Consider the following 11,326-nt stretch of genomic DNA (forward strand, 5'->3'; position numbering starts at 1 on the left):
TTTCAGAATATGATGGCATACAAAATCCTATCTCACCATCTACGATAGATAAGATTCAATATATGTGTAAAAGATTCAAATGTATCATATCGCACCTTGAAAATATTCAACTTTCACCTCGATCACCAGAAGTTACCACAAGAGCACTTCCCATCATGGAAATGGTGGAATCTCAAGTTATCCCTTACAATAATTACCCTTCTTGTGATTTGAGATACGCACAAAGAAATGAGTGGCAATCTTCACACTTCTTAGGTTCTTCATAATCCTTATGGGGAAATCGGCATTTATATCGAGTAGCCCGAATGCCAGAGCTAGCTTCTCGCTATGAGTGATTAGTATTCGTCTCTTTTCTTCATCACTCACATCATAAGCAATAGAATTCATGTTTGGCTGGTACCCAATAGCTTTTAACCTATTTAGAAGATCCTCGAGCACTTGCTTCATCTCACCGTACCTTGGATGTGACATGTCTCCGGAAAAGAACTCTTGAATTACACCCTTCTTGGTTTCCAACCAGCTACATCCAGGATTTTTCTTAGACCTCTCTCTCTCATCATTTCCTTACCATTAAAACATCGTTCCACTGTCCTGCTGAAGCGTATATGTTAGAAAGCAAGATGTAGTTTCCGATAGCATTAGGTTCTAACTCAAATAAATGGTTAGCAGCAATCTGAGCAATATCAGGATTAGAATAAGTCCGACATGCTCCTAGCAATGCCCCCCAAACACCTCCATTAGGCTCTAATGGCATTGTTTCAGCAAGGTTAAGTGCTTCTTCTAGACATCCAGCTCGACAAGAAGATCAACCATACAAGAATAATGATCAACACCTGGAGAAATCCCGAATTTCTCCTCCATCGATTCAATATTTGACGACCTTGTTCTACCATCTTGAAGGCTACAAGCTGTAAGCACTCCAATAACGTAACTTTATTTGTTTGATCCCATTTTCACCATTTCATGAATAATTCCAATGCCGCATAAGCATAACCGTGCATAGCAACCCTGCAATCATCGAACTGTATGAAACACATTCTTTTCTTCCATTACCTTAAAGCCTTATATGCGTCCTCAACACTCCCACACTTCGAGTACATATGAATCAAAGCGATCCACTACAACACAACGAGTAGGACTAACCCCAAATTCTCAACAGTATCCCGAATCCAGTTCGCATATTTTGCAGCACCTAGTTGTGCACAAGCAGAAATAACCCAACCAAAGTACCTTATCTGTTTCAACCCCTCATTTAGCATCCTCTCGAAAATTCCAATGCTTCTTAGGCTAGCATTCTGAGCATACCCCGTAACCATCGCCTCCACGCCACCATATCCTTCTTAGGCAATTCACTAAACAATTCCCTGCAATTCATATCCCACTTCACATACCCAACAATCAACTCCGTCCAGGAAATCAAATCCCTTCCAGGCAATCAAAACACCTCCTCCCAATCCTAAAAACCTAACTTAACATACATTCAATCAAACTTTTAAAACAATCAACCCAACCCACAATCAAGTCTGGCCTGAATTCCTACCAATCCACATCATTAACAACCCACAAGCTTTAAAAAGAGCCGAAAACGTAACGAAATAGGCAAAACATTTTTTTCCCTCATTTCACAGTACACAAAAACAGATTCCTTAAATGACCTTTAAACATACCCACAATAAGAGCATACAAAGAAATGGGTTTGGGTTCTCACCTGATTAAAACAACTTACATAATCCATTGGGATTTCCATTTCGTGAATACGTATTAGCTTGGTGAGAACATGCAGCATTGTTCAAACCTTTACGGAGGATACGAGCATGATTTGTTGGATTTGGTAGGAAGTGCAGCAATTTGAGACTGAAATGAGTTGAATTCTAAAAGGGAGCGTTGGTTTTACGTTAGAGAAAGGATGAATGGAGGGTTTTGGGATGGGATTTGTTGGGGAAGGGTTTGGAGAATGTTTTGGGATGAAATTTATGGGTATGTAGAGATTTGTGGGAAAGGTGTACCATTTATGCAAATTCAGAATGCTGGAATCCATAATTTCTAGCTCCTACTCTACCTATATGCACTATGAAGCAATAACCAAATACGGGGTGGGAGGGGAAAGAGAGCGCGCGCAGGGTACCTGTGGCGATTAAACGCTGCCTTGGGTTTCTTTAGAGTAAGACGGTATGAAAATATTTTATGCAATCATTCATGAAAACACAATTTTTATACCCTCATAACTTTACTAAATAATAACTTCATTTATAAATTTTGAATAGTTTAAATATACATATATCCTTTTAGAATAAAGTAAATATTTATCTCTTTGCAACATTTCATTTCATCATCAAATTTTTTATCTCAAAATTTAGTAACTCTTTTTTAATTTAATCCTGAATTCTATAATATATAATAATATGATACTGTGAAATTATGCAAAATTATCTCTTGAAATTTGAGTATCCATTTTTTTAAAAAATTTCAATGATAAAATGTACCACATCATTAAACCTCAACAAAATCTAAATTCAAAAATAAATTGAAAAAAACAAATTACAATATGTGAACTAAAAAATTTTTAAAGACCAAATTATAAAAGTTCAATTCAAGACTAAATATTAATTTATCCTTATATTTATCTCAGAGTCAAACTTGTACTTTCATACCCACCACTTGCATTGAAAACCAACCCAAAATGATAAACTAATGCATAAAGATTATTACTATTTTTAAAGGAAGAAAATACAATAACTACTAGTATAACAGCCTCTACTTTATCAAAAAAAAAAAAACTGTTAGTCCACACACACCCAAGACAAAACCAAACACTTGAAAGAATCTCAATAATAAACAGTAGAAATCTTATACATACATAATTAACCCAAAAAAAAAAACTGGATAAAAGACATGAAATAAGAATGTCATTCCATTAGGAAAAAAAAGAAAAAAAGCATTCACCTATTTAAGCCTATGCCTTGGCCAACCAGCACTGCTCTGATCGAAACCGTTCTAACCTCATGTTTAGGTGGTTTTCAACTGATGAGTCGCTTGATTTGTTTTGATTCCTCAATACTTCCTTAAGTACTCGCGATTCTCTCGCCATGTGTTTCTAGAATCTTTCTTTGACCCTTTCTACCCTCTTTTCCCATTGTAAGCCTCCTCTCTACAGGTGGCGAGTTGACCAATGTTTTAGCAAGAGGTAACCCCGGGTTTTCCAACTGGGGTGTAATAACCTGTAGTCCATTCATACTATTCTGTGTACCCTCTGCAGCTTCCCCTGATTTGAGTATAGAATGGGGTCAGTATCAAAAACCAGCTCCAGTTATTTACCATAAGTTCTTAGGTATCAGTAAAAATCAAACACAATTAAAAGAAATTGGTAAAGACGTAAAGTAATAGATTACCAGTACAGGTAACTGGAAACCATGGCTTCATTGTTAGTCCCAAGCATTCTCTCTCGGCCTACGAGAAAATTTTTTGATTCATTTCTATTTAAAGTAATGTTAAAGTACGAGAATAAGGTTCCCGCAGTTTATAATAATGCTAATCATGGAAAAAGAATGAAAGGGGGAACAAAATATATAACATAACAGCTTATAAAGGGTCGGAAAAATCAAAACCATATATGCATTAAAGAAAGGAAACTATAACCTCAGTGGGTGTATTTACAAGTTTGTTCATTTTTTGCCTTCAGAATCTTGCTAACTCCGGTGATTGTGGCATTTTGTAACTCGGACATATCTAGAAAAAAATTAGAAAATGAACGTAAAACCTAACCAAAATTATCATTATTATCTCAGAAGTCTTGGCACTATAAACAATAGAAACCAATGCCATCAAATCAATTATCAATGCGCTAAGTTAACTACTACGCTACTGGTCTAGTTATCGTAAGGTATTGGTATCAAGTAAATGCTATTGGTAAAGACCTTCAAATATCTTTCTGACTCTGTCCTATATGTCGTAATATAGGAAACGGCAATAGCTTCTTATAAAATACTACACAAGCAACTGATAGCAATCACAATAGCAAATTAGATGTGCCAGATTGAGTAAACATAAATTTGAAACAGAAATGCTTTGAACACATAAAATCTGGGAATTTGACAAGATCAATGGCCACTAAATAGAAGCATGCAGAGTATTGTTCACAAAGAACACGATCTTGAATTTTCCATGCACTACAGAACCTCGAATTCTTTTCAATTTGCTGACACTCATGTCCACTTCCCCAATTATGCATCAGTAGTGGGATGCATTTTCTTTTCTTGATATTGCAAGCCTCATAGAAGGATCGTAAAAGAGATCTGCCTTTTCCTCGGAACCTGCAGAAAGATGCATTAGTGATGAATAACAGAAAAGTATACACCTTTTAGTTTAAATGTTTTCCTCTCCTTTCTACCTTCTTTTATGTGCCTCAAAGAACTAAAAAAATATTCAAGGGAAGGATACATTAGAATGATTTGGTTAATTGAACATAATACAATAGCAGCTGAAGGGACAAATGGAAAATCTAGGAAAAGGTGATCTATAGAACCAAACTATGGTTTGCCAGTTGCCAAAACATTCTGTTTGACAGAACTCAAAATGCAAGAGTTTCAATAATAACAATTGAAGAAGCTAAAAGTTCCAATTTTCCTCGAAAAGACAATATCTCACCAAAAATTTGAGTGCACAATGAAACAGCCTAAATGAATTCCCAGTTAAAATAATTATGCAATTGACAAAGCCGATACTGACAACTCTCCTTTTACCAAACTGAAATGAGGACCTCTTTTGGTTTCATGGCATAACTCAACGAAATAAACTAGTGCATTAATGGAGGAAACTAAAGAAGAGAAATCTATCCAAGATGAAAACTGAAAATCATACTGTTTATTAAGGCAAAGAGTAAATCCTCATTGAGCACTCCAAGAGATTCACGAACATGTTCACGCAGAACCCGTTTAGCCACAGTGTCTTCTGCAACTTGCATCAGTTCCTTGCTATTTCCAAGGTGAACAACATAGGTATCGGGCATTTAATCCTGCAAAACGCAAATGAATAAAAAAAGAAAAAGAAGACTCAAATGTGTAACCAAACGTAAGATACGTGAAACGTATAGATTAACTAAGGAACTATGCACAAAAAGCTTGTTGGGTTTGTGCTGCAATGCATACAAAATGAACATTAATACTTTAAAAGCAACAATAAACACACCGATATTGTAGACATGAGGATTTTAGAAGCTTACTTCAAACGTTCTTGAGTCCTATTCTTCCAGTATTCTGTTGTAACATGGGAATCAATCATGGCACCAGCTACAAAAGGAAGATGCTTTACATAGTCTAATTTAAAGTAATGGCCACGCATTTCATGGATCCACCACAACACCTTAGGCAGAACACGATGAACATCTCCCTTAAGAACAACATCCAGCCATTTCCCAGCAACTGCAGTGTTCAAAAACAACCAAATCAGCTCTTAGAGCAGTATCTAAAGCTTCTTTCCCCTTAGCCGAGACAACCTGAAAAGATGGGTAAAAGCCTAATTAGAAATAAGATAAATATTAACAAAACAATCATCTAAGCCTTAACAGATAGAATGCTAATATAGAGTTCACTATTATGGTAAAACACCATAAATGAATATGTAACCAAGTGAAATAGTTGGACTACCTGTACTCCTCTGTCCAACATCTTATGTTCTAAACTATATGTTACTTCATCTGTTTCAGATGGTTTCATAATTGTCATCCAATAAACTTCAGCACCAACACTTCTTAATAGGAATGCCAGCTCCATCAGCAACAATGGTCCACCTAGTGAAACAGGAAATGGAATTATATAATGAATATGATAAAATAAATGAATTCTAAAAAGCATCTTCACAAGGAAAGATGATGATCACAAATGTCAAAATAATAAGATTTCTTCTGACAAAATATTTTCCGGAAAAGGGTTTATGAAAAAGAAATCTAGTTTTGATGAAGTAGCAAAACCACAATCAAATACTTAGACATGGTGCGCATTCATTGACAGCTGGATGCAACCGACATTACTTTATAAGCAAAAATTGGATGATTCTGTAACAACAATTTTTCATGAAGGTAACGACAATGACGTTCACATTATACCACGAAAAGACAGATGCTATATATGCACAAGCCATTTATAGCATGTGTCAGCAACAAGCCAAAACTATACTCTAAAGTATACATGCAGAGTACTTAGGAGTCAGCAGTCAAAGAGAATTTCAGATTTATTATTATGCAATTATTTTCATCTATGGGATACAAAGGATGGGTCATTAACAATCAAGATCCTCAGAAAGTAATTAAACCTTAAAGATATTAGCACACCGGTGGGTCATTACAAAGGGATTAAGATGAAAGGGCTATAGTGCATTTGGTGTTTTTCATACTTTAGTATGAATTTCAACATGATAAGAGAATGTGCAGATATCCTCACGGAGAACTAAAGAAACTTATAGCCAATGATATGCTGACCGTGATAACCATAACATTAAATGACATTCCACGAATAGTAATTAATGCATATGCAAATACATCTATTAGTTACTTGAATCCAAATAAACAGCAGTAATGGCTTTTAGAATTCTTGGCATGGCTAGCATATTAACAGGAAGAATCCATGCACATTCCTCTTTTAGTTCCTCTATACAATAATAAACCTCGTGTATATATGTGTGTGTGTCCACGGATCAATCACATAGTGCCAAGACAACTCATAGATGATGCAGAAGGCTACCTCAAAGCTACTGAGCATAAACTTCAATTAAAACAAGCATACAGTAAATAAACCCTAACAAGTCACTTTACACTAAACGGTAGGCAAACAAATCAAATTCCAGTACATTGAAATTCAAAAAAAGAAACGACTGAACTCACTGAAGAAAGCTATTAACAAGAGAGAAAAAAATAAAACAGTACCAGAAAGCGAGAGCTCGTGCGAAACCAGCAGAACAACCTTCGACTTCATAAAGCTAAGCGGACTCGGCTTCACAGCCGCGACCGGCGTGGTGCGCTTCTCAGCGACTTGAATAACATGCCGAGCCGAACCAATACCATCAACAGCACCTGAAACAGTCCGATCACACGAATCGAAAGCGCTTCTCATGAAAAAAGCGATCACGTCGAAACCGAAAGCATTAAGAGAAGAGCCAAAGCCAACGGTTCTGTAAGTGATGGTAGTGGTGATGACCCCAGCCAACGGCGGTATGCTTCGCCATCGTCTCTTTCTGTTCGGTCTAGGGTTACGAGATCGAGTAATGATGCTAGTACCTTTGGCATTTGAAAGGATTGTTGTTTATTGGCGAAATTGAGTAGTAGCTGAAGGTGTACATTTGGCGGTGTACGAAGGAACACTTGGAAGAAGGTTTTTGGCTTTGGATTTCGATTCCTTCTTTACGAATTTTCTTCTTTTTTTACTCGGATTTTTTTACTGGTTTTTCGTGTTCGAAGACTGTGAGTGCCAGTGGGATAATTTTTATTTCAATTTTCAAGGGCGGTTTGGCTGAGTACTGTTAAATAACGTGAGTTTGCTTACCTCTTAAGTTAGACTAATTAATTTCACAGTCACATTTTATATTAATCACACATATACGCACCAATTATTTAAACTTACTCTCATCACTTACTTTTATCTTACCATTAAGATTTGTTACTCTCAAACGATAATATAATGATAATATAAATAAAGTTAAATTTTCATTCGATCATGATATTCTAAACATAGTTGGATAGCCACAATAGTAAGTATACAAACTAAAGTGCCCATTTCTTTTTCCTTTTATTCTTCTTTATTGTCCTTCTTCTCTTTTTTTATGTTAACAAAAAAAAACTCAACTATTACTTTTTTTAAAAGGAAAATTGATTTTAGACAAAAGTTTGTATTATATTTTCATAAAAAAAATTAACTTTCTCATCCAGCTCGACATCCACGTTGCATTTAAAACCTATTTTAACTATTATAGACTTTGTTTGGGAGGAAATAGATCTTAACGACAAAGTAATCATTTCTTAACAAAATGATAATAAGTGACTAAAATGTATCATTTCAGACATAAGTGACTAAAATGTAACTGAAACAAACAAAAGTGACTATTTTGGTAATTTACCCTTAATAATTTATCTTGTTTAAGTTAGGTTTAAAATATAGACTTAATTTTGGACCAAATTCATTCTAAATGGTTAATTTAAACCTTTTTAATTGCAAATATTAATTTTTTAAAATTAAAAATATATTTATATTATATTTTTTTAATATTTAATAAATTTTTATATTTTTATTTATTAAATATTATATATATTTATTTTAATCTTTAATATTTACATGTAGTATTTTATATTACTATAAATTTAAGTTTTGTATTGTGATTTATATAAAATATAAAAATAATATAAACTTTAAAGAAAATGTATGGTGATGAATATTCAAGCTCAAATCCACTCATTTTTGCCCAAAACTATTTTCTAGCCTAATAATTTTGTTCAAACTCTCCAAATTTCAATCAGGCCTTTGGACTTAGACAACAAGTAGCGACCCATGAACAAGTCTAGAATAATTTATCTTTATTAATTTTGAACGTGAGCAACTATGATAATTAAATTAATCGATTTGTTAAAGTCTTCTTCAATTGTGCATAATTTTGATTAGTATAATAACAAATTAATATATAGTGAACCACCATGGTGAGATTTTTATAGGTGTAAATGAGACATGGATACTTGCAACCTATTCGCACCAAGTAAAAAATTTTGAACTCAATTTAGTAATTTTTAATCTATTTGATAGTGCCAAAATCATGCTTAGTAATACCCATATTGAACTACCTGCGATCCTTTCAAGCTTTTCATATATATTTTAAATGTTTTTAGATTATGTTGATATCCTTAATATATATATTATTAACCTAAGCTTAATTATCAAGTCAAATCATGCTCAAACTTGAATACGTACCATTCAATAAACTTAAGTTCAAGCTCAAAAAATTGACAATGATAGGTGAGCTTAAAAGTTCAAACTTAAAATAATGCTTGATATTATTCAAGTTGAGTTGGCTTGGTGTGAGGAAAAATTATCTCAATTTTATGAATAATCGAAAACTAAGCTTATTTTTGTAAATAGTTATCTCACTTATGATATTCTTATAAAAGAAAATTCTAATATTTTTTTTTGGATAAAACATCTAAAAATCCAAATAATTAAGTGACTAAAAAAGAAAAATTGAAATATTAGTGACCATTTTGTAACTTTTTTTAGTTGGGTACCAAAAAAAAATTAATAATAGTTAAGTGATCATTTTATAATTTTTCATTATGAGTGAAAGAAAAAACACAGTGGGGTACTAAGAATGTAGTTTACCCTTTTTTTTAGCCAATATTTAATTTATTTTTTAATAAAATTGATTCTACACTTCTATTTTATTGGAATTACCGTCGAAATGCCGTCTCTGTGTGTCTCTTAAGCTTCAGAGACTTCAGTATCGACACTCCGGCCAAGCTCTTCAGGTATTTCCCTTGCTATTTCACCTTGATTTACTGTGTATATGTGTTTTTTCCTCTTTTAAGAACAATCGTAGAATATAAATTTCCTGATTAATCAAATAATATTTGCTTTAAAATTCCATTCATTTTCATTTATTTGAGATCTCAATCTTAAACATTCATTTGTTTCAAACAAATCTTGCTCGAATTTTACAGTTTTTGAGAGAAAATTTTAAATTTCCGATGATAAAATTGAGCTGGAAATCGTTAATCTCTCTCTCTCTCGCAGGACATGCTTTGAATTGAATACACGAAACAATGGAGTGTAAAATGCTGTTTAAATCCTAGTTTCATAATCATAGTTGTTGCAGGTGACTTAATTTGATTTTTTGTTGAAAGTAGTGTTTGTTTAACTATTTTTTATAACTTTGTGTCGATGCTAGTGAATTTGTTTCCTTTTGCAGCTGTTCTTTCACAAGCACTTACCGTTACATCAGTTGTTGTCCCTAAATCCCCTTGCTACGCGTTTGATAATTCTAGCCATCTTCTTGATTTCGTATCCTTTTGTTACTTCCGTTTTGGTTATCATAAATCTGAACATCAGTTTGTTCTAAAATAAGCATTTATAATGAACTAGAGTTTTGGTATCTAGTGAAATGTTTTCTCTTAAGCTATTGATTAGAGTGATTGGATCGGTAGTCCTTTGTGTACGAGGGGAAGGTAACATCCTTGCTTGATTTCAAATATAGAATGTCATTGATGCTTTTTAATGTTTTGTAAATATTTATGCCTAGAGATATTACGTATTTGTCTTTCTCTTAATACAGGATACTGACGTGGTTTCCGCTTTTGCAAAGATGTGGAGAGTAGATCACAAACGGTACTCCATGAATTCATGTTCTTAAGTACTAAATTAATGTTCTTATATGGTATTCTTTTATGAGGAAGTTTAGATAAGAAATAGCTTTAGAAATGTTTTTTATTAGCTGAAAGTACCAATTGCACTTGCCTGCTAGTATTCTGAATATAATTCACATCACTTTTAATGCAATTATGCAGGGATATGTAGATTTTGGTCGATATGATAAGTTTAACTACTTTGTTACTGGTTCAGGCCATGTTGACCTTGTTCAAGTAAGTCTGGTTTGAACTTGTTAATTATAACTATAAAAAGGGAAAGGGTATGTTGTTAACTCTCCTGCTCGATGGGAATGAATGATTGATATAATGTTAGTGTAGGCACTTTTTGGTTGTTACTGGTGGTAAAAGAAGAAATAAATTTATGAGAAGATTCTGGCCCTTAAATTCAATTTATTACTATTATTTGAAAATCCTTGTATTTGTGAAAACTTCTGAGATTGGAAAAAAAATCTGTTCCCAGTTTAATGCAATATGTTGCATTATACCAAAAATCCTGTTTAAGTTCTGACTCTGTAATATTGGTTCATAGATTTATGGAACCTTTTAAATATATTTTCTCTGCATGTATAGGAGTTTTACAATGGCGACCTGCTGAATTGTGAGCACACCTTTGACAAAATGGGACGCACCGCACAGGTTGGTCTGTTGGCAACTATTTCTTTCTCAAATTTGGTGGAAATTGTTTGACATTACTGTTCTTATAATAATTGTTCTGTGCTCATTAATTATGTCAATTTGAACATTAAACTTCTTCATGGCATTTGTCTATGCATTAATGAATCTCCTTGATTGTATTTCAGGTAAATATTATATGCGGAAAGTGTTTAAATGGGCAATGTAAAGGTGTGTAAACTTTTATTCAGTCTTCAAGAGCTTTTCCCCGTATATATACTATGAATTATATTCCCCATGTCTTACAATGGGTTAAAATGA

The 11,326-nt window shown here is 33.5% G+C and overlaps 1 long non-coding RNA gene and 2 pseudogenes across 1 annotated transcript; 1 reads left to right on the forward strand and 2 right to left on the reverse strand.

The window, feature by feature from the left end:
- Positions 1-105: 105 nt before the first annotated feature.
- LOC121212193 (pentatricopeptide repeat-containing protein At5g44230-like) lies at positions 106-3,420 on the reverse strand (annotated as a pseudogene).
- A 1,775-nt stretch (positions 3,421-5,195) lies between these two features.
- On the reverse strand, positions 5,196-7,448 carry LOC121209743 (uncharacterized; annotated as a pseudogene).
- Positions 7,449-9,761: 2,313 nt separating this feature from the next.
- Positions 9,762-10,192, forward strand: LOC121209745 (uncharacterized). Its single transcript, XR_005904836.1, has 3 exons — positions 9,762-9,843; positions 9,937-10,028; positions 10,155-10,192. It is a non-coding gene; the product is annotated as an uncharacterized lncRNA (long non-coding RNA).
- The last annotated feature ends 1,134 nt before the right edge of the window (positions 10,193-11,326 follow it).

This window comes from Gossypium hirsutum, chromosome A02 (genome assembly GCF_007990345.1).
Source record: "Gossypium hirsutum isolate 1008001.06 chromosome A02, Gossypium_hirsutum_v2.1, whole genome shotgun sequence".
In the NCBI taxonomy this organism is placed as follows: Eukaryota; Viridiplantae; Streptophyta; class Magnoliopsida; order Malvales; family Malvaceae; genus Gossypium; species Gossypium hirsutum.